At 38.4% G+C, this 26,503-nt stretch overlaps 1 long non-coding RNA gene across 1 annotated transcript; it reads right to left on the bottom strand.

Annotated features, from left to right (window-relative positions):
• Positions 1–2,200: 2,200 nt before the first annotated feature.
• Positions 2,201–25,994, bottom strand: LOC128627337 (uncharacterized). The gene is made up of 3 exons (XR_008391499.1): positions 25,962–25,994; positions 2,631–2,757; positions 2,201–2,287 (listed from the first exon to the last, which is right to left on the bottom strand). It is a non-coding gene; the product is annotated as an uncharacterized LOC128627337 (long non-coding RNA).
• Positions 25,995–26,503: the final 509 nt, after the last annotated feature.

The raw sequence follows: 26,503 nt of genomic DNA, 5'->3' as shown, positions 1-26,503 counted from the left end.
ATGGAATGATAAATGACCCCAAATAGCAGCTGCAAATTTGAGAAAGAAGAACAAAGTAGGAGGGATCACAATACCTGATATCAAACTGTATTACAAGGCCACAGTAATCGAAACAGCCTTGTACTGGCATAAAAACAGGCACATAGACCAATGGAACAGAACAGACAGCCCAGAAATAAACCCAACTGTCTACAGTCAATTAATATTCGACAAAAAGGGCAGTAACATAAAATGGAATAAAGATAGCATCTTTGACAAACGGTGTTGGGAGAACTGGACAGCTATGTGCAAAAAAAATGAAACTTGAGCACAAATTTACACCATACACCAAAATAAATTCAAGGTGGATAAAAGACTTAAATATAAGCCTTGACACAATTAAAGTCCTAGAGGAGAACATTGGCAAGAAAATCTCAGATATTTCACGCAGCAACATTTTTACCGATATGTTCCCTAGAGCAAGGAATATAAAGGAAAGAATAAACAAATGGGATCTCATCAAAATAAAAAGCTTCTGCATGGCTAAAGAAAACAGTATTAAATTAGCAAGACAACCAACTGTATGGGAAAACATATTTGCCAATGATACCACAGACAAAGGTTTAATCTCCAAAATAGACAAAGAACTTACACGACTCCACTCTAAGAAGACATCTAACCCAATTAAAAAATGGGAAAAGGACTTGAACAGACATTTCTCCAAGGAGCACATACAAAACATTCAGAGACACATGAAGAGATGCTCAATATCACTAGCCATCAGAGAGATGCAAATTAAAACCACAATGAGATACCACTTTACACCAGTCAGGATGGCTATTATAAACAAAGCAACAAACAACAAATGTTGGAGAGGGTGTGGGGAAAAGCGGTCCTTAGTTCACTGTTGGTGGGATTCCAGACTGTTACAACCACTATGGAAAACAGTATGGAATTTTCTCAGAAAAATAAAAGTGGACCTGCCTTTTGACCCAGCAATTCCACTGCTAGGATTATATCCTAAGAATCCTAAAACATCATTTTCAAAGAACCTATGCACCACAATGGTCATAGCAGCACAATTTACAATAGCCAAGAGTTGGAAGCAACCTAGGTGCCCATCAGTAAATGAATGGATCAAAAAATTGTGCTACATATACACAATGGAATTCTATGCAGCAGAGAGAAAGAAGGAGCTCCTACCCTTTGCAACAACATGGATGGAACTGGAAAGCATTATGCTGAGTGAAATAGGCCAGGTGTTGAAAGACAAATACCATATGATATCACCTTGAACAGGAAGCTAAACAACAAAACAAACAAGCAAGCAGAATAAAAACAAAGACACTGAAATAGAGAACAAGGGGACAGTGACCAGAGGGAAGAGGGAAGGGAATTTAAGGGGGGGAAGGGAGAGATTTGGAGAAGCAAACATGAAGAACACAGGGATGAGAACTGGGGGGGGGTGGAAATGGGAGGGAGGTGGGGAGCACGGGGTGGGGGGGCTGGGATGAGAGAAACAGGCAAAAAACTGTACTTGAAAAATAACTAAATAAAATTATTGAGAAGAAAAATCCACATTCCCCCTGCCAAAAAAACCTATCATTTTCTTTTTTAATATACTTTCCTAACTTTGTAGAGACTTGTTTGCAAACCCCAAAGGGTTAAAATTTTTATTCAGAAAACATGACACCTGTCCCCAGGGTTCCTGAGATTTCTGCAACAATTTCCAGGATCTCAACCTCTTCCTTCATGAACTCCACTCTTAGCACAAAAACAAAACTTAAAAAAAGAGAAAAAGGCTTAATGTACAATCTCTCAGAAACATGCACAAATTTTCTGCGACCCCAAAGCAATGCAAGAGGAGCCAGACCATGGTGGCCTTTATAGTCCAAAAAATAACTTAATTTTATACACTGTAAACTTGTTTTAAAGATTGTATGTATATATTTTTAGAAAGTAAGGGCTTTGGCCAAAAATGTTAGTAGGATAATGAAGGTCACTGGAGTAAAGACAGAATTCTGAAAGCATGTAGGAGCATGAAATACTGTGGGAGATGACCTGTCCCTCTACGATAGCAACAGAAATAAGCCTGAGCTTTTCAAAATCCTTTCCACTGAAGCACAGCTTCCCAAATTACACTTGAAGTTCTGGCTTCCTCTGAGACCTTTGTGTTACTCACTTATGACATCCGCACCTGCATTCTCACTTACCTGGGGGGGCAGATATTGACTTTTTCTGGAAACATCTCAGCCTTCCTTCATTTCCTCCAAAAATGCCACCAGGACTGGCTTAGAAAAAACAAGACCTGTGTACAAAAGAAATATTATTAATTCTTAAAGATTCCCCATTTTCAATCCATGTTGTGTGCAGGCAAGAACACTACAGGAAAATTAAAATATCCCAGAAGATTGTTTTCCAAAATCCTGATTCCTGATACCACCTTAATTGTTCTAACAATACATACATTTTTCAGTAGGGTTCCTAAGGACCATAGTTCTCAAAGCCTTTATTTTCTACAGCAGATGACCTGCAAATTCTCCCTTGTGATCATGAATCTGAAAGTCTACCATAGAGTCAAGTCTGCAAAAGATGCTATATACAGAAAATCCTGTGGGTGGAGCAGGAAATGTGAAGGAAGTCAGACTCACCCAAGGAGACCAGGCTGCTGTAGTTCTCCAACATCACATCTGAGTACAATTTCTGCTGAGCTGGTTCCAGGCATTCCCATTCCTCCCGAGACATATCTACTGACATGTCCTTGAAGGTCAAAGATTGCTGAAAAAAATAGAGGAAAATTTATCAAGGAGACAACAGCACACTTCTCAGTGCCATCTAACATGAAAAGTATTAGAAGTGGGTTTGACCTAGGAGATAACCTGAATCATTTAGTAAGGCCACTTTGACCCTGTAATGCTCTCTAATGTATTTTGTAACACTGACAAGTGAGGATAACACATGTCTACAAATCCAAGGCAAAGACATTACTTTCCAGGAAAATAAACTTCAAAATGAAGGAATGGACACAGGCATATGGATTGTTGAGTGTTGTATTTGTATCATTCTGAATCAGCTGTGTATACTTCTCAGCCACAAAAGGCATGGTGATTTGAAAGTGCAAGTAAGTTCTGTAGGTTTCATTGAGGCAACAAAAATGCAGTTTTGTTAAAATGCAGATTTTGATTTAAGAGTTGTAGGTGAGACCTGTGTTTCCACATTTTCAGAAGCTCACATGATTATGTTTTATTGATTATGCTGTTACAACTGTCCCATTTTTTCCTCTTTCCCCCTTCCACCCTGCAACGCCACTGCTTTGTAATTGTCTGATTAAGTTCTTGTCCATGAGTCATACAAATAAGTTCCATGACTTCTCCACTTCTTATACTATTTTAAATTCCCATTTTGTACCCACCATTTATGCTTCTTCATTCTTGTTCCTTCTCCTTTACTGTTCCCTCACCTCAACCCTGCTCTTGACCCTCTATATGATTTCCGCCATTTCGGTCAATTTGTTCCTCTTCTAGTTGTTTGCTTATTTTGTGTTTCTTTTGATTTTGCTTTATATGTTCAGTTGTTAATACTGTGAGTTTCTTGTCATTTCACTATTCAATTTTTTAACATCTCCTTTTTCTTAGATTAACTCCCTTAAACATTTCATATAAGGGCTTGGTGATCATGAACTCGTTTAACTTGACCTTATCTTGGAAGCGCTTGATTTATTCTTCTGTTCTAAATGATAGCTTTGTTGGTTAGCTTAATGTTGGATATAGGTCTCTGCCTTACATGACCTTGAATACTTATTTTCAGCCCATTTTTGCCTACAAGATTTATTTTGACAAGTCATCTGCTACTCTTCAGGCAACCACTTTGTAGGTCACTCTCCTTTTGTGTAGTGGGGTTTAAGATACTCTCCCTATCTTTTATCTTGGGTAATGAAATTGTGATGTGTCTTGGTTTGTCCTTCCTTGGGAGCAACTTCTTTGGGACTCTGAGAACTTCCTTTATTCCTATGACTATTTCCTTCACCAGACATGATACGTTTTCCTTCATTATTTTTCAAATCAGATTTCCATTTCATCTCTTCCTCTTCTCCTCCTGGCAAACCTATGATTAAAATGTTGGAACGTTTAAAGTTGTCCCAGAGGTTACTCAGCCTCTCCTATTTTTTTTTTTAATTCTCATTTCTTCATTCTATCCTGGTTGAATGTTTCTTCCCTCTGGTCCAAATTTGTGATTTGAGTTATGGTTTTCTTCCTTTCCCTGTTGATCCCCTGTATGTGTTTCTGTATTTTGTTTTGTAGAGCCTGCACTACTTACTTTATTTTGTAGCTCTATTCAACCATTTCTATAGCACCCAGAATACAAGTGTTTTGAACTGTGTTTGGAGTGGTTGGCTACCTCCTTCGTGCTTAATTAATTTTTTTAGAAATGTTTATATATTTGTAGAGAGTGGCAAGGGAGGGAGGAAGAGAGTAAGAGAAACACCAATGTGTGATTGCCTCTAACATGCCCCATACTGGGGACCTGGCCAGGAACCCAGACTTGTGCCCTAACCTGGAATTTAACAAGAGAGTGTTTGGTTGACAGGCTGGCAGTTCATCCCATGAGCCATAGCAGGCAGGCACTGTTTGCTGGAATGTTGATCAGTTCTTTTGGGGGGGGACCATATTTCTCTGTCTCTTTGTACCTGGTACAATCCTAGGGGGGTGGAGCTTTAGGTATTTGCCAGGGCAAGGCAATCCACTTTGCTGTGTTGCAGTGCTGTTTGTGGGAGACAGGTCAGAGAGAAAAGAATCCTGCTTGCTCATCTATCACTCCATTTTCAGTCAATTCTCCCACTACCTTCAAGAAAAGTGCCCATTCTGGTGATAATTTTGTGGTGAGTGGTCTTGTGTACATCCCAAGATCCCTGCAATAGAATTTTCTGTGAGACTGAAAGTTTCTCCTGCTGCTGCAACCTTCACTGGTTTTTAAAGGCAGAGGTTTTGCGGCTTCAGTTTCCTGCATTCTAACCCTCCATTGCACTGTCTCTCTCACTTCTCTGTTGTTCTCCTGGTTTATCTGCATGGAAATGTAGAACCATCAGGTCCACCAACTGTTGCCTTGCTTCCCCTATCCTCCAGCCACTGCCTCACACTCCTGGTATGCCAGCTGCCAACATTGTGAGTCATCTCCACAATGACTGTTTTTGTCTGTCCCTCCTATTAGTCTGGATGAATGTTTCTTTTTTTAACTGCTTGGTTGTCACATGCTATACAATTCAATCTGTGGGCACTTCTGGTGCTTTGTTGTTTTTAATTGGTTGTTAGCTTTTTGTTTGTGCAAGGAAACAAAACATGTCAACCTACACCTCCATTTAACCGGTAGGAAAAACTCAACTTTTACTAATGAAGTCATGTTTTCTGGTATATATGCCATACTTCGGAATGACACAGAAAGAAAAACGCAGAAAATAAGTCCCACATGTCTTTGGCTAGAGTGACTTTTATACAATTTACATTTCCCAAGAACTAAGAAACATAGCAGCCATGGTTTTATTTGAAAATATAATTACTTTGAGAACAAGATTATTCTTGATATGAGTTTATTTTCTAAAACATACAGTAAAATGCAGACTGTGAGTTTTACTCAAAACTTGACCTACAATTAAAAAAATACAGGCAACTGCACATAGAAACATCATGGAATTTCACTGCTCTCTTTGAAACTGGGAAAAATGAAAACATCTTAAGAGAGCAAAAAAGACAAAATAACTCAATTGTTAACATTTTATGCACATAGTCAAACATACTCATAATATCAAAACTAGATGCAACTGAAAAGTTATAAAACACAGAATTTTATATCAATGTAATCTAGATTATTTTGTCATTTTGTAAATTTGGTGAATCTCTCTGTGAATGATCCTCTTTGGGTTTTCTAAACACAATAAAGAGATACAAACAAAGTGATAGAAAAGAAGTTAGAACTACTGTTCCTAAGTATTTTCTTTCTTTGAAAATGTCTCTGTATCACTTGTGGAGTTAGATCTTACCAATTGAACCAAATAAAACGTATTTTATAATATAATTCCTGTAAAATTACCTAAAATATGAAAAGTGATAATATAGAGTATGTCTGTAATATGAGTGTGCAACATAAGAAAAAGTGTACAAGGGACAAGGCCTCACTGATTACATCCTTCCTGTCAAAAGACAATGATCTCTATGAAATAAATGTGGGTCCTTCTTTTTTTAAAGCAAATAGAAGTTAAAAAGACAACAAAACTGTTCATATGAAATGCGATAGTTTTTTCACATCCCTCAATAATTCCCTGCCAGACTCTTTTTAATGATAAAGGAAAACTATTAACTCTACACTGAAGAGAGCACCTCAGCCAAGTGACTATCAGATGGACTGGAACAATGGATATTCAGAGACTGACACATGCAGAAGGACATGTCCTTACTGGTGAAACACTACTGGTGAAATACATAAATAAGAAAGTCATTATATGAACATAATCATAAATAAACCTTCAGTTTTTCATTGTCAATCCACGGGTACCTTCATATTCAGTACACTAATTATTGAAATACCAAGACTTTCTTATCAATTCAGTGATAATGTCTACTCAACTGACTAGTGTTTTTCAAAACATTCACAGTGATTCCCACTATGATATCTGCATTTTCTTACCTGTGATGTACAGAGGTGATGCTTCAGCTGTATGAACTTAACCATATATATCCCTGCTTCACCAATACCCGAGCTTCTGAGCCCATCCCAGAAAATATATTACACACGACTGCCATCCAAAGTTGAGCTGTGTTAGAGGAGATAAATTCAGTGCTTGAAGATTATTGATTAAAGGCAGGAAATCTTGACCTCAGGTAGCCTAGATAAAGACAATGCACAAAAGGTCTTGGGACAGGGAGGAAACTACTCTACATAAGCTATTGCCCCTGAGAAGCATAAAAAGTAACAGAAAGTAGTAGATTGAACCAACCTCACTATCCAGGAACATCAAACGAAAGAAATAAAGGTTGCTGGTTCTCAAGTTAATCACATTAGGAGAAATAGTTAGCACAGCCTCTGATGCAGGACATATCTTTTACCTGAGAAGCTGCCATGCCTTCCTGGTGTTGATATTCCTCGTACTCTGGGTTCTTTTCTCAGGAGACCTTATGCTGAGGAGTCAAGTTTGCATTCTGAGAATGTGTCTTCAAAGGCACAGCCCTTTTATTTATTCCCACCACAGTCACTGGCAGAAGAACCTGGGAATGCTGCGAGGCCCACCCTCTTCTCTCCTTTGTTATGGGGAGGCAGGACAATAAGCTGCTACAGGGAGACCACACTGAGTTTCTTTTTCTGTCTTCATGTGCTCTCTCCTCCCACAGAGGTCCACAAACTGCTACAGCAATAAGAACTTGTGCTGCTCTCCTGAACCGCACACCCAACAGAGCTTTTGGTTATCTCCCCTAAACAAAGCTTGTTCTCCACTCTCAACAGATGCATTTCAGAGTACTCCTGCCAATCAATGTGTTCACCTGAGCATCTCCTGGAGCACCTCATTTAACAATGATCCCTCTCAGGAGAAGTTCCTAACTCTGTGGGGGAGCACACAGGTGATGTCACTTCTTAGATCTCCTCAGGTGATCTAATAACAACCTGGAGGGGTAGAGTTGAGCTGTAAAAAACAGGCATAACTTTTGGGGATCAAGGTCCCACTTGATATCCATACTCTGATTGCTGCCCTTGCACTCACTTTCATGACTCCTTTCCTCCAAACCACTCTCTCTACCTGAAGTGCATCTTATTAAACAGGGAGAAGTATCAAAGGGGGCTTCGGAACATCTCCACCCTCAGGAGCAATTTGGACTCCATAGGTCATGGACAGTGAGGTGCACAAATTGTTTGCTGTACCTGACTTGTGACTTTAAAAGGTGAGTGGTGGGTGGCTGCACAGGCAATATCTCTCAGCAGCAAACCCACAAAAGAAAGGTGGAGAAACCTCGGCTGGGATGGCCTCATTCTGGGAAAATGGGATCTCTACGTGGCAGCTAACAGGTCAGAATGTGAGTACGTCTCACCTGTATTGCAGACTCACCATTGAAGGAGGCATGGCAGTGAGTATTTCATCCACAGGAGCGACACCCGGGCTTGGAATGTGCACAGGAATGTGAACTCACAGGATGAGTATGGAACTGGAAACTCCAAACCAATGAAGATTCCTATGATGTTCGGGGTTCTATAACTACTTCCCAAAGTCTCATAAGGGTGCGTTCACACTTTATTAAAACACACAGGGGTGGGCTTCTCAGCAGAGCACTTCTGATGAGCAGCATCTGAGTACAGGCCTGGGGATGGCAGGGACATTTTTGGATGAACTGTGAAGAGGTTTCCAGGTTGAGGCCCAGACTCCTGTCCACATATTTCTCCTTGGTTATATTACTTGTTTTTGGTAGCAACATATATAGTTTTATTATTTTAAATATATTTTATTGATTATGCTATTTTAATTGTCCCATTCCCCCTTGTTCGTTCCCCTCCACCTGCACACCCCCTGCCACCCACATCCCCCCGCTTTAGTTCATGTCCATGGGTCATACATATAAGTTCTTTGGTTTCTACATTCCCTATACTATTCTTACTCTACCCCTGTGTATCTTCTACCTACCACTTATGCTACTTATTCTCTGGACATTTTCTTCCTCTCTTCCCCTCCACTCCCCTGTTGCTAACCCTGCGTGATAAATCCATTTCTGTGATTCTGTTCCTGTTGTAGTTGTTTGCTTAGTTTCTTTTTGTGTTTGTTTTAGGTGTGGTTGTTAATAACTATCAGGTCGTTTTCATTTTACTGTTTATATTTTGCATCTTCTTTTTCTTAGATAAATCCCTTTAACATTTCATATATTAAGGGTTTGGTGATGGTGAACTCCCTTAACTTGACCTTGTCTGGGAAGCAGTTGATTTGTTCTTCCATTCTAAATGACAGCTTTGCTTCAGGGAGTAATGTTGGATGTAGGTCCTTGCCTTTCTTGACTTGAAATACTTGTTTCCAGCCCCTTCTTACCTGCAAGGTCTCTTTTGAGAAATCAGCTGAGAGTCTTATGGGAACTCCTTTTAGGTAACTGTCTCCTTTCCTCTTGCTGCTTTTAAAATTCTCCCCTTGTCTTTAATCTTGCCTAATGTAATTATGATGTGCCTTGGTGTGTTCCTCCTTGGGTCCAATTTCTTGGGGACTCCATGAGGTTCCTGGAAGTCTATTTCCTTGGCCAGACTGGGACTTTCTCCCTCATATTTGTTCAAATAAGGTTTCAGTTTCTTGCACTTCCTCTTATCCTCCTGGTACCCCTATGATTCCAAAGTTGGAACATTTCAAGTTGTCCTGGAAGTTCCTAAGCCTCTCCTCATTGTTTTGAATTCTTGTTTCTTCATTCTTTTCAGGTTGAATATTTCTTCCTCCTGGTCCACACTGTTGCTTTGAGTCCCAGTTTCCTTCTTTTCACTGTTGGTTACCTGTACATTTTCCTTTATTTCACTTAGCATAGCCTTCACTGTTTCAACTAGTTTGTGACCATATTCAACCAAGTCTGTGAGCATCCTGATTACCAGTGGTTGGAACTGTACATCTGATAGGTAGGCTATGGCTTCTTTGCTTAGCTGTATTTTTTCTGGAGCTTTGGTCTTTCTTTCTTTTGGTCCAATTTTTGTCTCATTGCACCTGCTATGTAAGTAAGGTGCAGAGACCTAAGTGTTCACCAGAGCAGGGCAACCCACATCACTCTATTGTGATGCTCTATCTGGGGGAGGAGTCTGAGAGGAAAGAATGCTGGTTGCTCCACCCTCTGCCTGTTTTCATTCCCTTTCCCCATTACCCACGATCAAATTGGGAACTTCTGGTGCTGATTCCTGGGTGGGTGCACATATGTACATTCTAGGCCCTGTGGGCTTCTCCAATGAACTCTCCTGTGGGGCTGGGAGTTTCTCTTGCTGTCACCTCAATCCCCACCACTGTTTTCAATCACAGGTTTGAGGCTTTATTTCCCTGCACTGGAACCCTGGGTTGTTCAGTCTGTCTCACTCCCCAGTTATTCTTCCCAGTTTATCTGCACTGGAATGTGGATCTTCCTGCTCCACCAGCTGTTGCTTCCCTGGGTCCTCCAGCAACCGCCTTGCCTAGCTAGATCCCTCTCTGCCTAGCTGCCCATTTCTACCTTTCCTACCAGTTTAGATGAATGTTTCTTCACTAACTCCTTGGTTGTAGGACTTGCATACAGTTTGATTTTCTGTCATTTATGCTGGTTTTTTGTTTTTCAATTTTTGTTGTCCTTCTTTTGGTTATTGGAGGAGGCACAGTGTGTCTACCCACACCACCATTTTGCCTGCAAGTCTCCTTGGTTATATCCTCTACTTGACCACCCCATTGAACTTAGGAACCATTTTGTATGACTCAAACACAATTAGAAAATTTGTGAGATGTTCATCAAAGATTAAGATTATGATAGTCCTATAATGAAATTTTAGATAATTCTTTCACACTTTTTATTTGTAGTTTTTTCTCTTATGTTTATAATTACTGTTGTTTAGTACTGTTTGACTCTCAATTCAGTAATACTGATTCTATTAATACCCACTTGGTGTCTGAGAGGATTACTCAGTGTAGTGGAAAATCCCACAATTTGGTGACCAGGAGTGTTAGATTTTACTGCGATGGTGAGTGTGGTAATATTTGTGTGTCTAAATGGGTCATAGAGGAGAGAAAACACACTAGAAATGCTTCTCTACAAAAGAGGAGGAAAACAGGGTTTTTTTTCATAAGAACACTATGCCTCTCAAAAGAACAACACACATCCCTTAACTATTCATCCAGTACTATAGAAAGACAAAACATTTTCTTGGTGCCCAAGCAATTCTTGATAAATTTTACATGAATTCCAGCAATACAAAAAATTTTTTTAAAAAGTCCTTCCTATGCATGATGACACTCACAAATGTATATCAAGCTTGAACAAGACTCCTCTGATTCAAAACCCTTTGTAGGGTCCTGCTCACATAACACATTCTGAAGAAAACACAACAATAACACCTCAATACTTTTCTCACTCAGTAGAAAAAGTTACTAGCCATAGGACTCTGGTCCACAACAAATGTGCAGTTTTGCTGGGTAGAATGTAGTTCAAAGTCCTATTACTGGGGGCTAGAGGGAGGAATGATCCTTTTCTTGGCTCCAGTTGTCCTGAGAATAAATATCTACCCCTTCTGTTTCCTTGCCCCTTATTTTACCTGCTCAACTCTCCTAGAAACTATGCCTTTCTGCTGAAAAAAGCAGCTTTCCTCGGCTTCTTTCTTCTAGTAAATATTTATAGTTTTAATGGTCATTGTAAGTTTATGCAGTTACAGTGAGTTTTATAATACAACTTTGTGCAGCTGTAAACACACAGTTACATATGTTTCAAAATAGCACTTTGTGTGGAACAGAGTGCTGCTCCTTTTTTTATTACCTACACCCACCATTTTAAGCCATACCTCTCTGGCTTTTTAGGTTTATTACAGGGTCCTTGAACTTCTCACTATTATTTAGTTTCTGATCACTAATACATTGTTTTAGTGATCAGAATTTCACCGGAGCCATTCAAGTTTACTGGATTCTTAATTCAAAGGGACTCAGGACCAAGTCCTTCACTTAGAGTGTGCCAGTGTTTTCAGTTTTAAGTTCAAATGGACCCTCAAATTAACTCCTAATGTTCAGTTTAGGACTCAGGCATGAGACACAGTTACATTCTTGAAATCCTGCCTGCAAATCAGTTCTTTCATTTTTGAAGCCAGTACTATTAAAATGTTTTTTAATCAGTGCAAAAAGTAAAATAACTATAAAATAACATTATTTTTTTGTGATGAGAACAAGTTATGGGTGTAGGACATTGGGTGTCAGTTGCCATGGTAACATCATTGCAAACCTCACTTTCACTGCTAAATGAGCTGGCTCTGAATATTAATACCAGTCAAGAAGAAATGGCTCAATAGCCTTCAGACATTGGGTGATGGAGATAGTCTCCTTGTTTAGAAACACACCTGCAATCTTGGGATTTATTCTCTTCTTCACTCTATTTACTTTTAGCTTAGTGTGAGCTGCTTGATCTCCACACACTTGATTCTCAAGTACCTGACTGCAATCAAGCCACACACCCACAGACTACTGTTCAGGAACTGTGTCATTCTGGTTCATTCACAGAAGACCAAAAGCAATCCTTTTTCTTCACACTTACAGAGCACTTACTTTGTCTCTTTCTTAAATGTACATTTTCATTTCAAAAGACAAAATGCTATGAAAAATGGACTAAATTAAAATTTTTTAATAGAGTTCCACATGAACTGTGACACATATTGCCTCCTATCCAAATTTTGTTTAATGTAATTTTTTAAAAGATTTTATTTATTTATTTTCAGAGAGGCACTAAGGGAGAAAAAGAGGGATAGAAGCACCAATGCTTCCATCGATAGAATGCACACATGTGCTCTGACTCAGAATCAAACTGGGGAATCTTTGGTTCTCAGGACAGCACTCAATCTACTGGACTACACCAGCCAGGCACTATCTAAATTTGAAACCAGCATTTTTACATTCTGTGGAAATTTTCTCATTCAGTAAAATTGCTCCTTCATGATTCTTATCTAATAGACATGACAAAGCATTAATTTTCCTTAAACTGGTGTAAAATTATCTTACGCAATGTCTACAAAGAAAGTTTATAAGCATTTTCAACAACTATGGTCTACAATAGACCCCATATGGGCATCCCCCACAAAACAGACATTCTAATAAACTATCCGGAAGATGAAAATCAGGGTTTTTCCTAACCAAGAAATCAGCAGTTTCAGGAGTAAACATTCAGAGTCTTATCAAAAACTGAGTCCATTAGGAAATGCTTGACTGTTCATATCTTTAAAGTCTTGCTCCATCTTCTCCCTCTCCTCTAAGCTGGAAAAACTGGAAACACAGCTTGGCAGCTACCGAGTTTGATACCAGCTGAAGGTTCAGACCTTCAGCAGGTCACTGCACCTCAGGCCCACCCTAGACGTACTCTAACACCTCAAAACTCTCACCATTCCTTATTTTCTGAAGCCATGTATTTGACCATCTGTGGATGTCCATCCTTTTCTCCTTAGAAATCTTTTTTGTTACAGAAAAATTTTTTTAACACTTTAGTGTATGGCTCATCAGTTTCCATATACAAACCAAACAATGCATGTTTTTCCACTTCTTCCACTATGGTAACTGCAAGTGAAAATTAATACTAAAATGTTTTGGGTGTGAATGTATGAAATTTCTAGTTTATCAAACAAAATATAGGTTCCCATTTTGCACTGGTAACCAAAACAATTTTCCTGAGTCTTCCAAGCTCAAAACATTATTATTTCTATTTTGTTAAGTGAAAATAAGCCAGACAGTGAGAAACAAATATCATATGATCTCATATATAACAGGGACATAATGAACAAAACATCAAGCAAAACTGAACCAGATGCATGGTAACAAGGAAAAGACTGAGAGCAAACTGAGGAGACAGGTAGAGGAATAAGGGTGAAAAGAAGGGGAAAGCAGTTGCTTCACTAGTTAGTGAAAAAACATGTATGAGAGATTCAAGGACATGGAAATAGGGTGGGGATTGTCTGTGGGAGTTGGTGAGGGGGCCAGGGGTACAGAGCAATGAGGGAAATACTGGACAAGTGTAATAAGACAACAGAATATTTAGTAAAAAATAAAAATTAGTGGAACAAAAAATAATGTTCCCTGTTTACCGCAGTCCTTTTCTTTTTTTAATTTTTATTTAATTATTTTTCAAGTACACTTTTTTGTCTATTTCTCCCATCCCAGCTGCCCCCCGCCCCATCTCCCCACCTCCCTCCCATTCCCTCCACCCCAGTCCTCATCCCTGTGTCTTTCATACTTGTTCCTCAAAATCCCTCCCCATTTTTCCCCTTAAATTCCCTTCCCTCCCCCCTCTGGTCACTGCCCACTTGTTCTCTATTTCAGTGTCTTTGTTTTTATTCTGTTTGCTTGTTTGTTTTATTGTTTAGCTTCCTGTTAAAGGTGAGATCATATGGTATTTGTCTTTCAACACCTGGCTTATTTCACTCAGCATAATGCTTTCCAGTTCCACCCATGTTGTTGCAAAGGGTAGGAGCTCCTTCTTTATTTCTGCTGCATAGAATTCCATTGTGTATATGTACCACAATTTTTTGATCCTTTTCTATATCTATAAAGATCAATTAGTCAATAAAACTTAATAAAAATGAAATAAGAACTGTCTGGGTAAAATAAACATTATCTATGCACAGTTAGAAGTCATGGTTAAATTTCTATATTAAAACAAAAAACATACAGTATATTTCAAATAAAAAGTGGAAAACTTAGGACATAACTTCAGTGTGAATCATACACTTACAAATACTGTATCAGTTTTTTCTATCATTCTGCCTGGCAACTGCTATATTGAGAATTTCTAAGAACATGACAGTTTATGAATAATCTTGGAAATACAAGCTATTTCCATTTACTTAAGAAAAGCACCATTTCTTTTTTTGTTGTATCTACCATATAATCTCTCAATAGGAACTTATCACTCTCTTCCCACAAAAAAAGCGCAGTGCTGTCTCTCATGGTCTGTTAGTAGAGCATACTTTCTGGAAACCTTAAGTGGTCTTTCTAGAGATGGGAACATTCAATCTAGTAATTATAAACTTAGACTTTTATATAATTCCCTGACTTTGCTGATGCTTATGTACACCATTAAGAATTTTATATAGAGTGTCTGTGTTTCCAGTAGCAATGGATATGAATGAACCCTACTGATTAAAGTAAAAACTTTATTCATACTAATTGCTTCCCAAAGAGCACTAGATACTAATGTTTTGTTTAAATTAAAAATAGTAATGTATCCTTTATGTCCCTTGCTCTAGGTGACATATCAGTAAAAAAGTGGTGTGTGAAATATCTAAGATTTTCTTGCCAAAGATTTCCTCTAGGATTTTAATGGTTTCACAGCTTATATTTAAGTCTTTTATCCACCTTGAATTTATTTTGGTGTATGGTGTAACTTGGTGCTCAAGTTTCATTTTTTTGCACGTAGCTGTCCAGTTCTCCCAACACCATTTGCTGAAGAGGCTATCTTTACTCCATTTTATGCTATTATCCCCTTTGTTGAATATTAATTGACTGTAGAGAGTTGGGTTTATTTCTGGGCTATCTGTTCTGTTCCATTGGTCTATGTGCCTGTTTTTGTGCCAGTACCATGCTGTTTTGATTACAGTGGCCTTCTAATACAATTTGATATCAGGTATTGTGATTCCTCCTACTTTGTTCTTCTTTCTCAAATTTGCAGCTGCTATTGAGGATCATTTATGGTTTCATATAAATTTTTGGGTGTTTGTTCTATGTCTGTGAAGTATGCCATTGGTAATTTAATAGGTATTGCATTGAATCTGTAAATTACTTTGGGTAGTATGGACATTTTGATGATGTTAATTCTTCCAATCCATGAACACAGTATATGTTTCCATTTGTTTGTGTCTTCCTTGATTTCTTTCCTCGGTGTTGTGTACTTTTCTGCACCACTGTATGGGAAAACATAATTGCCAATGATACCTCAGACAAGGGTTTAATCTCCGAAATATACAAAGAACTTACACGAATCCACTCTAAGAAGACAAATAACCCAATTAAAAAATGGGGAAAGGTCTTGAACAGACAATTCTCCAAGGAGGACGTATGGAGGATCCAGAGACACATGAAAAGATGCTCAATATCACAAGCTATCAGAGAGATGCAAATTAAAACCACAATGAGATACTACCTTACACCAGTCAGAATGGGTACCATGAACAAAGCAACAAACAACAAATGTTGGAGAGGTTGTGGGGTAAAGGGGTCCATAGCTCACTGTTGCTGGGAATGCAGACTGGTACAACCATTCTGGAAAACAGTATGGAATTTTCTCAGAAAACTAAAAATGCACCTGCCTTATGACCCTGGGACTATACCTAAGAACCCTAAGATACCAATCCAAAAGAACCTATGCACCACAATGTTCATAGCAGCACAATTTACAATAGCCAAGAGCTGGAAGCAACCTAGGTACCCATCAGTAAATGAATGGATCAAAAAAATTATGGTATACACAATGGAATTCTATGCAGCAGAAATAAAGAAGGAGCTCCTACCCTTTGCAACAGCATGGATGGAACTGGAAAGCATTATGCTGAGTGAAATTAGCCAGGCGGTGAAAGACAAATACCATATGATCTCACCTTTAACAGGAAGCTAAACAACAAAACAAACAGGCAAGCAAAATAAAAACAATGACACTGAAATAGAGAACAGGTTGACAGTGACCAGAGGGGAGAAAATTTCAGGGGAAAAGGGTGAAGGATTTACAGGAACTAGCATAAAGGACACATGGACAACAGTAAGGGCGGTTGAAAGGGGAGCGAGGTGGGGGGCACAAGGGAGTGGGCTGGGAAGGGAGTAAAAGAAAGAATACTGTAGTTGGAAAATAATTTAAAAAATAAATTAATTAATTAAAAAAATTAAAATAGTAATATAGTCTTTCTAAAATATCAGATTAGTGGTATAAACACTAAAGATAATGAACAATTAGAATACATTCTTGTTCCTGAGATATACAACATTAGCTGACTTTTGACATAGTGCGACTAGTACTTTCTCTGTGTTTTCTCAGTTTCACAAAATTTACACAGTTTGATAGATTACTCCTGTATTACTGGTTTTCTTTGGTTTTCATGTCTTGATAACATGTGGGAAACAGATTATTGACCAAATGTAAAGATCCCTAGGTTTCCTATTAAGTTTCAAAATAAATAGTTTCTGTTGAAAACTAAAATTCCAACAGAAGTAAAGGTATGCTGAACAGAGTTGAAAAATTTCCAAATAATGGCCTTCTAATTTCCAGAAATACTAAAGAAAGAGAATTGCTTAGTAATGAAATGCTGGTCACATACAGTTCAATTTAATTTCAGAGTAGCTAGTTACAAAAACCCTATAATAAAAACTCATGATTTTCAGTTACCTTAGCTTTCTACAAAGGGGCATTTTTCCACTATAACCCCAAATACACACCAATTTACAGTAACCATACTCCTACTCTTACACTGAGAAAGAAAATGATACACATATTTTTGATATGTGAACATGAATTTGGAATCTGAACATGAATAAGTGCTAAACAACAGGCCATACATTACTTTAGTAAATAATCCTAAACAGAAGCCCCTAAAAAATAACCTGAAGAAAGGGGAGTAGAAAACTGTACAACAGAGTATAGCATTGAGGACATGAAAAAGTTAAGAAAATATCCTCAAAACTAAATGCTTTTCCTCACATGATCCCAATTCCCAGGTCTTCTCTTACAGAAAACTCAAATTTGAACCACATGAAGATGTTACCTTACAATTCTTATAACTAGTGTCCTCAAAATCAGCAGAGACAAGTGTTGGTGAGATGATGGAAAAGGGAATCCTAGCACACCATTGGTGGAAATGTAAATGGGTGGATCCACTACAGAATCAGTGTAAAGATCCCACATATGAATTTAGAAAGGAAAACCATTTCATGAAGACATCCCACTCAGGAAATATATCCAAAAAATGGAATAGCTACCTAAAAGAGAAAGGTGCATACTAAAGTTCATTGGAGCATTCTTTGCAAAAGTCAATACACACACACACACACACACACACACACACACACAACCAAAATGTCTAACAACAGATGAATAGAAAATAACATTTTAAAAAATTGGAATGGAATGTTTTTTACTCAGTTTTCTGACTAAAAACTATTGCCTTTTGTACCAACATACATGAAGTATGAGAACATTCTGGTAAGTGAAATAAAGCAGAGGTAGGAAAAAATGAATAATTGCTGTGAGATACCATATACAAGTAATCTAAAATAACAAAGCCTAGGGGCTGTGATCAAGATAACAGTAAAGGTAAACCCTATACTCATTTGCTCCATGAGCACATCAGAATTACAACTAAACTACAGAACCACCATTATTCAGAAACCCACTGATCTGGCTGAACAGAAGTCCCACAAGTAAGCATAAACAAAGGCACTAAGAAATGGGTAGATGGGCAAAGATATGAAAATTGTAGGTTCCACATTGCCAGTTTTGTGTGGTGGTTAAAAACTGGGAGAAATAACTTGGCTGCAGAAGTTCCTGCTAAACATGATGGTTCCCAGCATGACACCTGAATCCCCTGCCCCTCATGCCATGGTGGGAAGACAAGTCCCCATAACCTCTGGCAGTAGAAACCAGTGAGTGTTTGCTGCAGGGACATGGCAGGTACCTGGAGTTCCATGTGTTCCCCTTAGAGGGCATGAGAACAGAATTACTGAGAACAGCATTTCAAGGACTCGGTCACTCTCAGTTTCAGTATCATGGCACTGGTCGGACAGGCAGAGAGCAAATGAATAGTCTGGCATCATGGTGAGAGCTAGGATGGACAACTTTCTCCCAGATGTGCTGTCAGAGGTAATTGTTCCTTTTCCACAAGAAAATTAATCGCCACCACAAGACTCGGTAGGGTGGACACCATACCTGAATTTCCTACTACCTGGCTCCATCTCATAGCTCTGCTCTGTTGATTCCTTGATATGTTGCTCACAAAAATGGCAGGCCCACACAAGCTCTTTCTACTAGCTTTTCCATATATCTGGCCTGTCCTGATCCTGCTTCAGACTTTTCTAATATCTATCAAACAGGCCACCTGACTTCCCCATAGTCTGTGACACCTGCAATGTGACCTTTGGCCTGATGCCAACAGCAGCAGGCTGTGTTTCTCAGCTTCACTTCTCCTAGGCACCTCTGAGACAATCTAAAATAGCAGCCACCTGAAGATCATTTTGTATCTCAAAGCAAGTCACCTAGCAGGGCAGAAGTAGCAGCACAGGTGGATCTCCCAAAGCTAGCACATCTGGCAGACAGGCTCATTTCATGTCTAAGCACCACCCAACAACCTTACAAGTAACAAACTGAAGAAGCAGCCTCACTGGTAACCAGAGTCACACTGAAGTATGTCCAATTTCGAGGGATCAACTCCCGTATAACTCATGTGCCACAGTGCTCAGGATTGGAGGTCTGATGTTGTGGCTACTCCTCATAGTAGACTGGCCCAGATGTAAATCCATCCCATTAAAGTACAAAAGAAATCAAGGATAAATTACAATGGCAGTGTGTACACTGCTCACAATGGAAAGGAAGGCACAAGTGGAGCCCCCAGCTCAGGTGAACAGGGAGCTGGTGGATTCTGTATGACACTCAGTACATGAGTCCACTCTACAAGGGCCAAGCAACACAGCAGCTCTACCCTATATATAGAAAAGAACACAGGGAAGTGGTCAAAACCAAGATGAAAAACTTTGTCCAAACTGAAAAAAGAGAACTGAGACACACTGAAATTAAGAACAATCTGACAGTAACCAGAGGGGACTTGGGAGAAGATAATGAGGAGGAAACGTAAAAGGGTTTTCATTAAAAACCCGAAAGGACACATGGGCAAAAGGGAAGGAGGGTGGAATAAGTGGAGAGAAGTGGGGATAAATGAAGACAACTGTACTTGAACACAATAAAATAAAAATAAAGGAAGAATAAAAAATGAACACTTTCATTTTTCAGTAAAGAGATCAGGAATACTCAGTGAGCAAGTATATGTCAGTACTACACACCTAAATTCTAAAATTAAATCCAGATCTAACCCCTTTGATTCCTGTCACCTGTCAAATGATAACAGTATAGAATTGTAAAGATATATTGCTTGTTAATGTGAATCTATAAAAATAAACTTTATTGAAGCAATTAAAGTATTAATGAGAATTCTGAAATTAAACTCATTTGCATTATAACAATTATTTTAGTGTTGTTGAAGAACAGTTGACTATACTTTTGAAAATTAGCATTTGCCCTGCTGGTATAGCTCTGTGGGTATAGTGTGGGCTATGAACGAAAGGGTGCCCAGTTCAATTCCTGGTGAGGGCACATTCCTGGGATGTGGGCCAGATCCCCAGTGGCACCACGTGTGAGGCAACCACACATTGATGTATCTCTCCTCTTAATTCCTCTGTTCCTTTCTCTCTATAAATAAATAAATAAATGAATGAATAAATAAACAAACAAACAAACAAACAAATAAATAAAATTTTAAAAGATTAGCATTTGTTAAGCAGTTCACCCTGGTTCTGGACAGTGAATAGCACTTATATAAAAGACCACAGAACAAACTGTAACAGACAATTTTATTCCACACAGACCTTGGGAGACATACTCAGCAGGCCTGTAGGAGCTACACGTGAGGATCAAGCCAGATGCTTGGAGACTGTAGGAGACCCCAGGACATGTGATTTCATTAGAGTTCATGTTCAGAGGACTTTGGGTTCTTGAGCTAAGTTTAGATTGTTCAAAATGAACCAAAAAAACCAAAATCTTGGTAAAATGTGTGGAGATCTTATCTAATGGTTATGCATAGTGAATGGCCTGAGGTGGAAGGAAGACTGTTGCTCAGAGCAGCTGCCAGTAATCAGGTCAAGAAGGGACATTTAACTATGACTCTGTGAGATGCTGTGTACTGTGTAAAATTGCAGGAGAAGGTTGTGGCAGTTCAAGGCTCCTAGTTACAGAAAATAAATGCCACCACAGCAATATTATAAAGCAGCTTTCCTGAGCTCTTCAAAAAACACATATGACCTATTGTAATGATTAGAATGGCCCATGAGGTATAAAAGAATATATCAATAATAGGAAATTTTTCACTTTATTTAATGTCTAAGGACACCGTGGAAAGAAACTGCTAATGCCGTATTTGCACTACATTACCAAATAACACGTTGTTATCTGTAAACCTCAGTAATGTTAAAGACATAAACACATTCCAGTACATTCACCTGTATTAATAATTATATAAATACACACATCATCTAAATGAAGAATCACAATACAGTTGTGTTACCGTTTCTCGACACACACATTGGAATCATTTGGGGAGTGTTACTGTTCTTGTATATTATGATCCTACAGTACAGTTTTCTTTTTTTTTTTCCTCACTGGAGGCGAAATCTTGAGCAAAGGTGGACATAGAGCAATTTTATTCACTGAAGGATAAACTGTTTCTATTCCCTCACATATCACTGATGGCTTTTTAATTCCAACCACATCAACTAATATTCAACTATGACTACCATGAAGATACATCAGAATTTTAATAAATTGACATTTTCTTTAAAGTGTGGTTCAGAAAAATACTTAGAATGTATAATATTTTCACGTCTTACTATAATGCAAAATACCATGATTTCCATTGTAACATACAATAAAATTCTGAGTAACCTAAAACCAGCAACTTCATTTAGATTTTAAAAAAAATTTATTTAGTTATTTTTCAAGTACAGTTATCTGTCTATTTCTCCCATCCCAGCCCACCCCACCCCATGCTCGTCACCTCCCTCCCATTTCCACCCCCCTTAGTTATTGTCCCTGTGTCCTTTTTACTTGTTCCTCTAAATCCCTCCCATTTTTTTCCCTTAAATTCCCTCCTCTCTCCCCTGTGCTTGCTGTCCCCTTGTTCTCTAATTCTTTGTTTTTATTTTGGTTGCTCGTTTTGTTGTTTAGCTTCCTGTTAAAGGTGATATCATTTACATTTTTAATACATTGTGCACGATAGTGTCCTCAATCTTATATACAAATATAATCATGAATGAAGCTCACCTAATACACAAGAGTTCACAGGTTGTTAAGGAACCAACAATAATCCCACTGATTTCGCACACCAGGAATAAAAACATAGTAGCATCAACTGATAAGAGACTGGAATAAGTTTAATATTTCCTTGTCAAAATATTTTAAATGCTGTTAATAAACTATAGTTTATATATATATTTTTAAGATTTTATTTATTTATCTTTAGAGGGGAAGGGAAGGAGAGAGGGAGAGAAACATCAATGTAGGGTTGCCTTTTGTGCATCCCCTGCTGGGAACTGGCCTGCAGGGAATCGGCCTGTAACCCAGGCATGTGCCCTGACTTATAGTTTATATTCTAAGTAATTATACATATATAGACATTTATGCCCTTGACATTTCGAAGCACACTCAAAAGAAATGATTTTTTTAAAACTTTGCCTGAATCTCTATACTAATATTTCAATGTACAGCAATACCTGAAGCCTATCATTAACTCTCTACTCTGAGTTATGATATTTGGATCCTCTTTGTCAATTACAAAATTTCCTAAATTTTTACGTTTCAAGCCACTTTCACATATAAATTCTTTGAAGTTATGAGAACTGTATAATTTCACAAAAGTCATTTATTCTTTATGAATGTAGAAATGCACCCCACTGTGCTTTGCCCTGATGTATAATGAGGCTATAGGTCAACCTACATGGTTTTCTAGAATTTCCCTTTCAATTTTTTTTAATAGTGTGAATTCTCATATGCCACATAGGAAGTGAATGTTGAAAAAAGGGGCTTTAAAATGTTGGATACACTTTGAATACAGGTTAAAATACACTTTTTCTGAAGATGGATGTCTCTCACATTGGTTAAGGCAGCTCTGATGACTAAAACACTTGTTATATACTTTACTTTTATATGGTTTCTCTCCAGTATGCATGACCTGATGTCAAAAAGTTTTGCCACGTATTTCACATTTATAAGACATGTGTCCAGTATGAATGAACTTCTCTTAAGTTTAATAGGGGTTGGAAGTGGCTGAAGGCTTTATTCCATCATTTACAATTAAAAGGCTTCACTACAGTATAAATATACTTTATGATGAATTAGCATTGAGGACTGACTAAAACCTTTACCATGTAAGATTCGTGTGTAAGGCATTCCTCCTGTGTGAATTACCTGATTTTGAGTAAGGTGTGAGGACTTTAAAATGCTTTATCACATGCTCAACACTTAGAAGGTTTCTCTCCCTCATGAATTTTCTGAGGCTGAGAAATCTTACAGACCATGTTAAAGTGTTTACCTCATATTTTACATATATAAGGCTTTTCACCAATATGAGCTCTCTGACGTAGAGTAAGGATTAAGAACTGTAGAAATGTTTTCTTACATTGTGCATATTCATAAGGCTTTTCTCCACTATGAATTTTCTGATGTTGAGTAAGAGTTGAAGTATCCCTAAAGGCTTTGCAACACTTTGCACAGTCATAAGGCTTCTCCCCAGTATGAATTTTCTGATGCTGAGTAAGTGTTTACTGCTGCCTAAAGACTTTGCCACATTGGGTACATTCAAAAGGCTTCTCTCCAGTATGCATTTTCTGATGCTGAGTAAGGTGTGAGGTCTGGCTAAACACTTTGCTACATTTTGTACATTCAAAAGGCTTCTCTCCAGTCTGAACTCTCTGATGGCACCTAAGGGTTGAGGACTGTGTAAATGCTTTGCCACATTGTGTACATTTATAAGGCTTCCTTTCAGTATTAACAGTCAGATGTTGTGTAAGGTTTTAGTACCACCTTAAGGCTTTGCCCCATTTTCTGCATTCATAAGGCTTCTCTTTAGTATGAATTTTCTGAGGATGTGTAAGGTTTGAAGACCTCCTAAATGCTTTCCAACATTTTCTACACATAGGAGAGTTTTCACCTGTATGAATTCTGTGATGCTGAGGAATATTATAGGACTTTCTAAATGAATTGCCACATTCACTACATTTGACATTTTTTCCTCCTGTATGAATGTTCTGATTATCATTATCATGGCTAAATGTTTTAGCACATTCTCTACATTTATCAGGGTTGTGTCCCATGTGAACTGTGTGAGAATTAGAAAGGGTGATGTAATCCAAAATACATTGCCATGTTCTTTACAAATTTCAGGCTTCTGTCCAGGATAAATAGTTTTATATAGAGTTACATCTGAGAACCAGTGACCTGTTTTACCACAGTTTTCACATTTATGTTCTTTGCTCGGACCTCTTTTGTTAAGTGTATTTAGATTTGATATTGTTTGAAGAATTTCCTGCATGGAAAATATCTGCAAACTTTACCCCTGACAACAATATTCATTTTTTCGGTGCTATTTGATGATTCCTTTAAGCATTGGATATTTTTACTCTGCTTGTTTGACTTCTCCTCAATAGAGAAAACCTGATGAGTATTGTGATTTGATATTTGGACAAAGACTTCTCCACCTTCATAATGGCTGTTTGGAAGCTGACTCTTTGGCTGGATATTAGGTTTTGACTCATGGGTAAAATCTTTCCAATGTTCACTGCATTGACTACTTCTGTCATCATCACACATACTCTGGTAAACATTTAACACAGAAACACCTTTTCTGGCATCTATAATTTCACTAAACATGTGCACTTATTTCTAAATAACCTTTCTGTGATCCCTATAAAACCACATTGTTTGTATTAAACATCATGCTGAAGTTCAAGAAAACATTAGAGTGGAATAAAAGAAAATATTATTTCTACAAAAGTACAGCATTTCCTGAAGAAAGGGTATGTCAAATTGATCACATTTTAGCTTTCTACATGCATTCTAAATGACTACATTGTAAAATATTATTGACTGAAATGTTATTCCCACTCAGCATTTTAAACAATTCAAATGATTACCCAAACCACAAATTATGAGATCTCCCAGATTTTCTAGACTGTGTTTAGAACAGGGGTGTCAAACTAATTTTCACCATGGGTTACATCAGTCTCATAGTTGCCTTCCGGAGGCTGCATGTTATTTTAGGAACCATTGTGGGGGTGACCTCTCCTGCGAGTCCCCCCGGTGCCACAGACACGCATGAATGAATAAATATGGCCAGGACAAGATGAGATCTGCTTGGGGAGGAGGAGTGGGCTGTCTCCCCAGTTTCTCAGGGGAGACAAAGGCCAGCAGCGGCCAGTTTCTCTGAGGAGAAAAAGGCCCCAAGCCTCTTTCTCCATAGCCTTTTATTGGGTTGTAATACACAGGAATACAAGGCGACAAGGATCAAACAGCAGATAACGTTACAAGAAATCTGAGTGCTTACTATGAGTCAGTGTCTGTCAGGAAGAGAGTTGCAAAAACTTTGGGAGACATAGTCATTTCCTCTCGGAGCCTTATCATATGAATGAAAGCACTCTTAGCAGAGCAGATTTCACAGGTTTATCAGCAAGTCTTTGTGGTGCCAGATTTTTTCCCAGGACACGCTCTAGCAAGGCAAGGAGCTGCACTCCTCCCCAACAGGTATTCAGGCTTAAGGGGATTGGAGCCAGGAAGTGCTTCTCCCAAAGAACATGGGGACTTGGGCTTTGACAAACTCCGGGGGGGGGGGGGAGCGAGAGACCATTGCCCTTTGTTCCAGCCCCCCAAGTGCTTCCATGAAGGTCTCCCAGGTGATCAAGTCTGTCTTAGGTTGCCCCCCACTGTGAGGGGTCTTACCCGTCATTGACTTCCAACCAAGCTCTGGGGGCAGGGAGAGGAACTGAGGCAGCCTTTGCTACCACAGACAAGCTCTGTCTCCTATGGCTGGCATTCTGAAGGTCGTCTCTTGCCCTTAGCCACAAGGGTGGAAATACAATTCCTAAAACTAGGCAGAGCGGCCTACAACAAACCATGAAAATGTTAATACTCCTTATCTAGGAGCAAGGAGGTTGGTGCTGCCTCCAGGTAGGAACAAGTTTCTGTGTTGGATAAAAGAAGGTTGAGGCCAGATTCGGCCTGGAAGCCTTGTGTTTTGACACCTCAGCTTTAGAAGAATATGTACACTTAAAATATGATTTTCAGTCTTTCTATTTGAAAATACATTGGTCTGTAAAGGTAACTGATTTAAAGTGGAAGTTTCCACAAATTTGTAATATGTTTTACATCTTTAGTTAACAATAATTTTTCATGAATAATTTTTTAATGTTACTTTTCTCCATTCCATCATCTTTTCTTGTTATCAACTTCCTTATCAGTATCAAAGGCACATCTCTCATATCTTACCAGCGTTTCTTCAAAAAATAGATCTTCTATTCCTGACCTTTCCAAAAAACACTGGTTGTCTGTAGATGACACAGCTGAAAGACACAAAAGAAAGGTTCACAGGTATTACACACAGGTGAATGTACATTGACCTTACAAGGAATTTTTTAACAAATCACATTGTTGAGTACTTCAAAAACTTAAATACTTGCAGGACAATGAAGTGTGGTACAATGAGAAAAAATCATACAAAAAAGGAACACCAGTTGCTTACACTTGTAAACTACTGTGCTCAACTCCCTTGGCACACAATAAGAATAGAATAAACTCCTCATTCCCATTGTTTTCAAGACAAATAGAGGGTCCTCTGTATTCAGTGATCTCACAGTTTTCCTGCATCTTCAATATAGGTGTTTCTGTTTTGCAGGACACACAGTGCTCAGGCCATAACAACACATGGTGAAGACATTACCCTGCACACTAAAATGAAAGGGTAATAGTTGAAATAACACAGACCAGTTAACTGAAGACCAATAGCATACATAAAAAGATATCATGGGGTA

This window comes from Artibeus jamaicensis, unplaced genomic scaffold, assembly GCF_021234435.1.
Source record: "Artibeus jamaicensis isolate MK-2021 breed Jamaican fruit bat unplaced genomic scaffold, CSHL_Jam_final contig_386, whole genome shotgun sequence".
Classification (NCBI taxonomy): Eukaryota; Metazoa; Chordata; class Mammalia; order Chiroptera; family Phyllostomidae; genus Artibeus; species Artibeus jamaicensis.
This window is presented reverse-complemented; position numbering and strand designations above follow the sequence as displayed.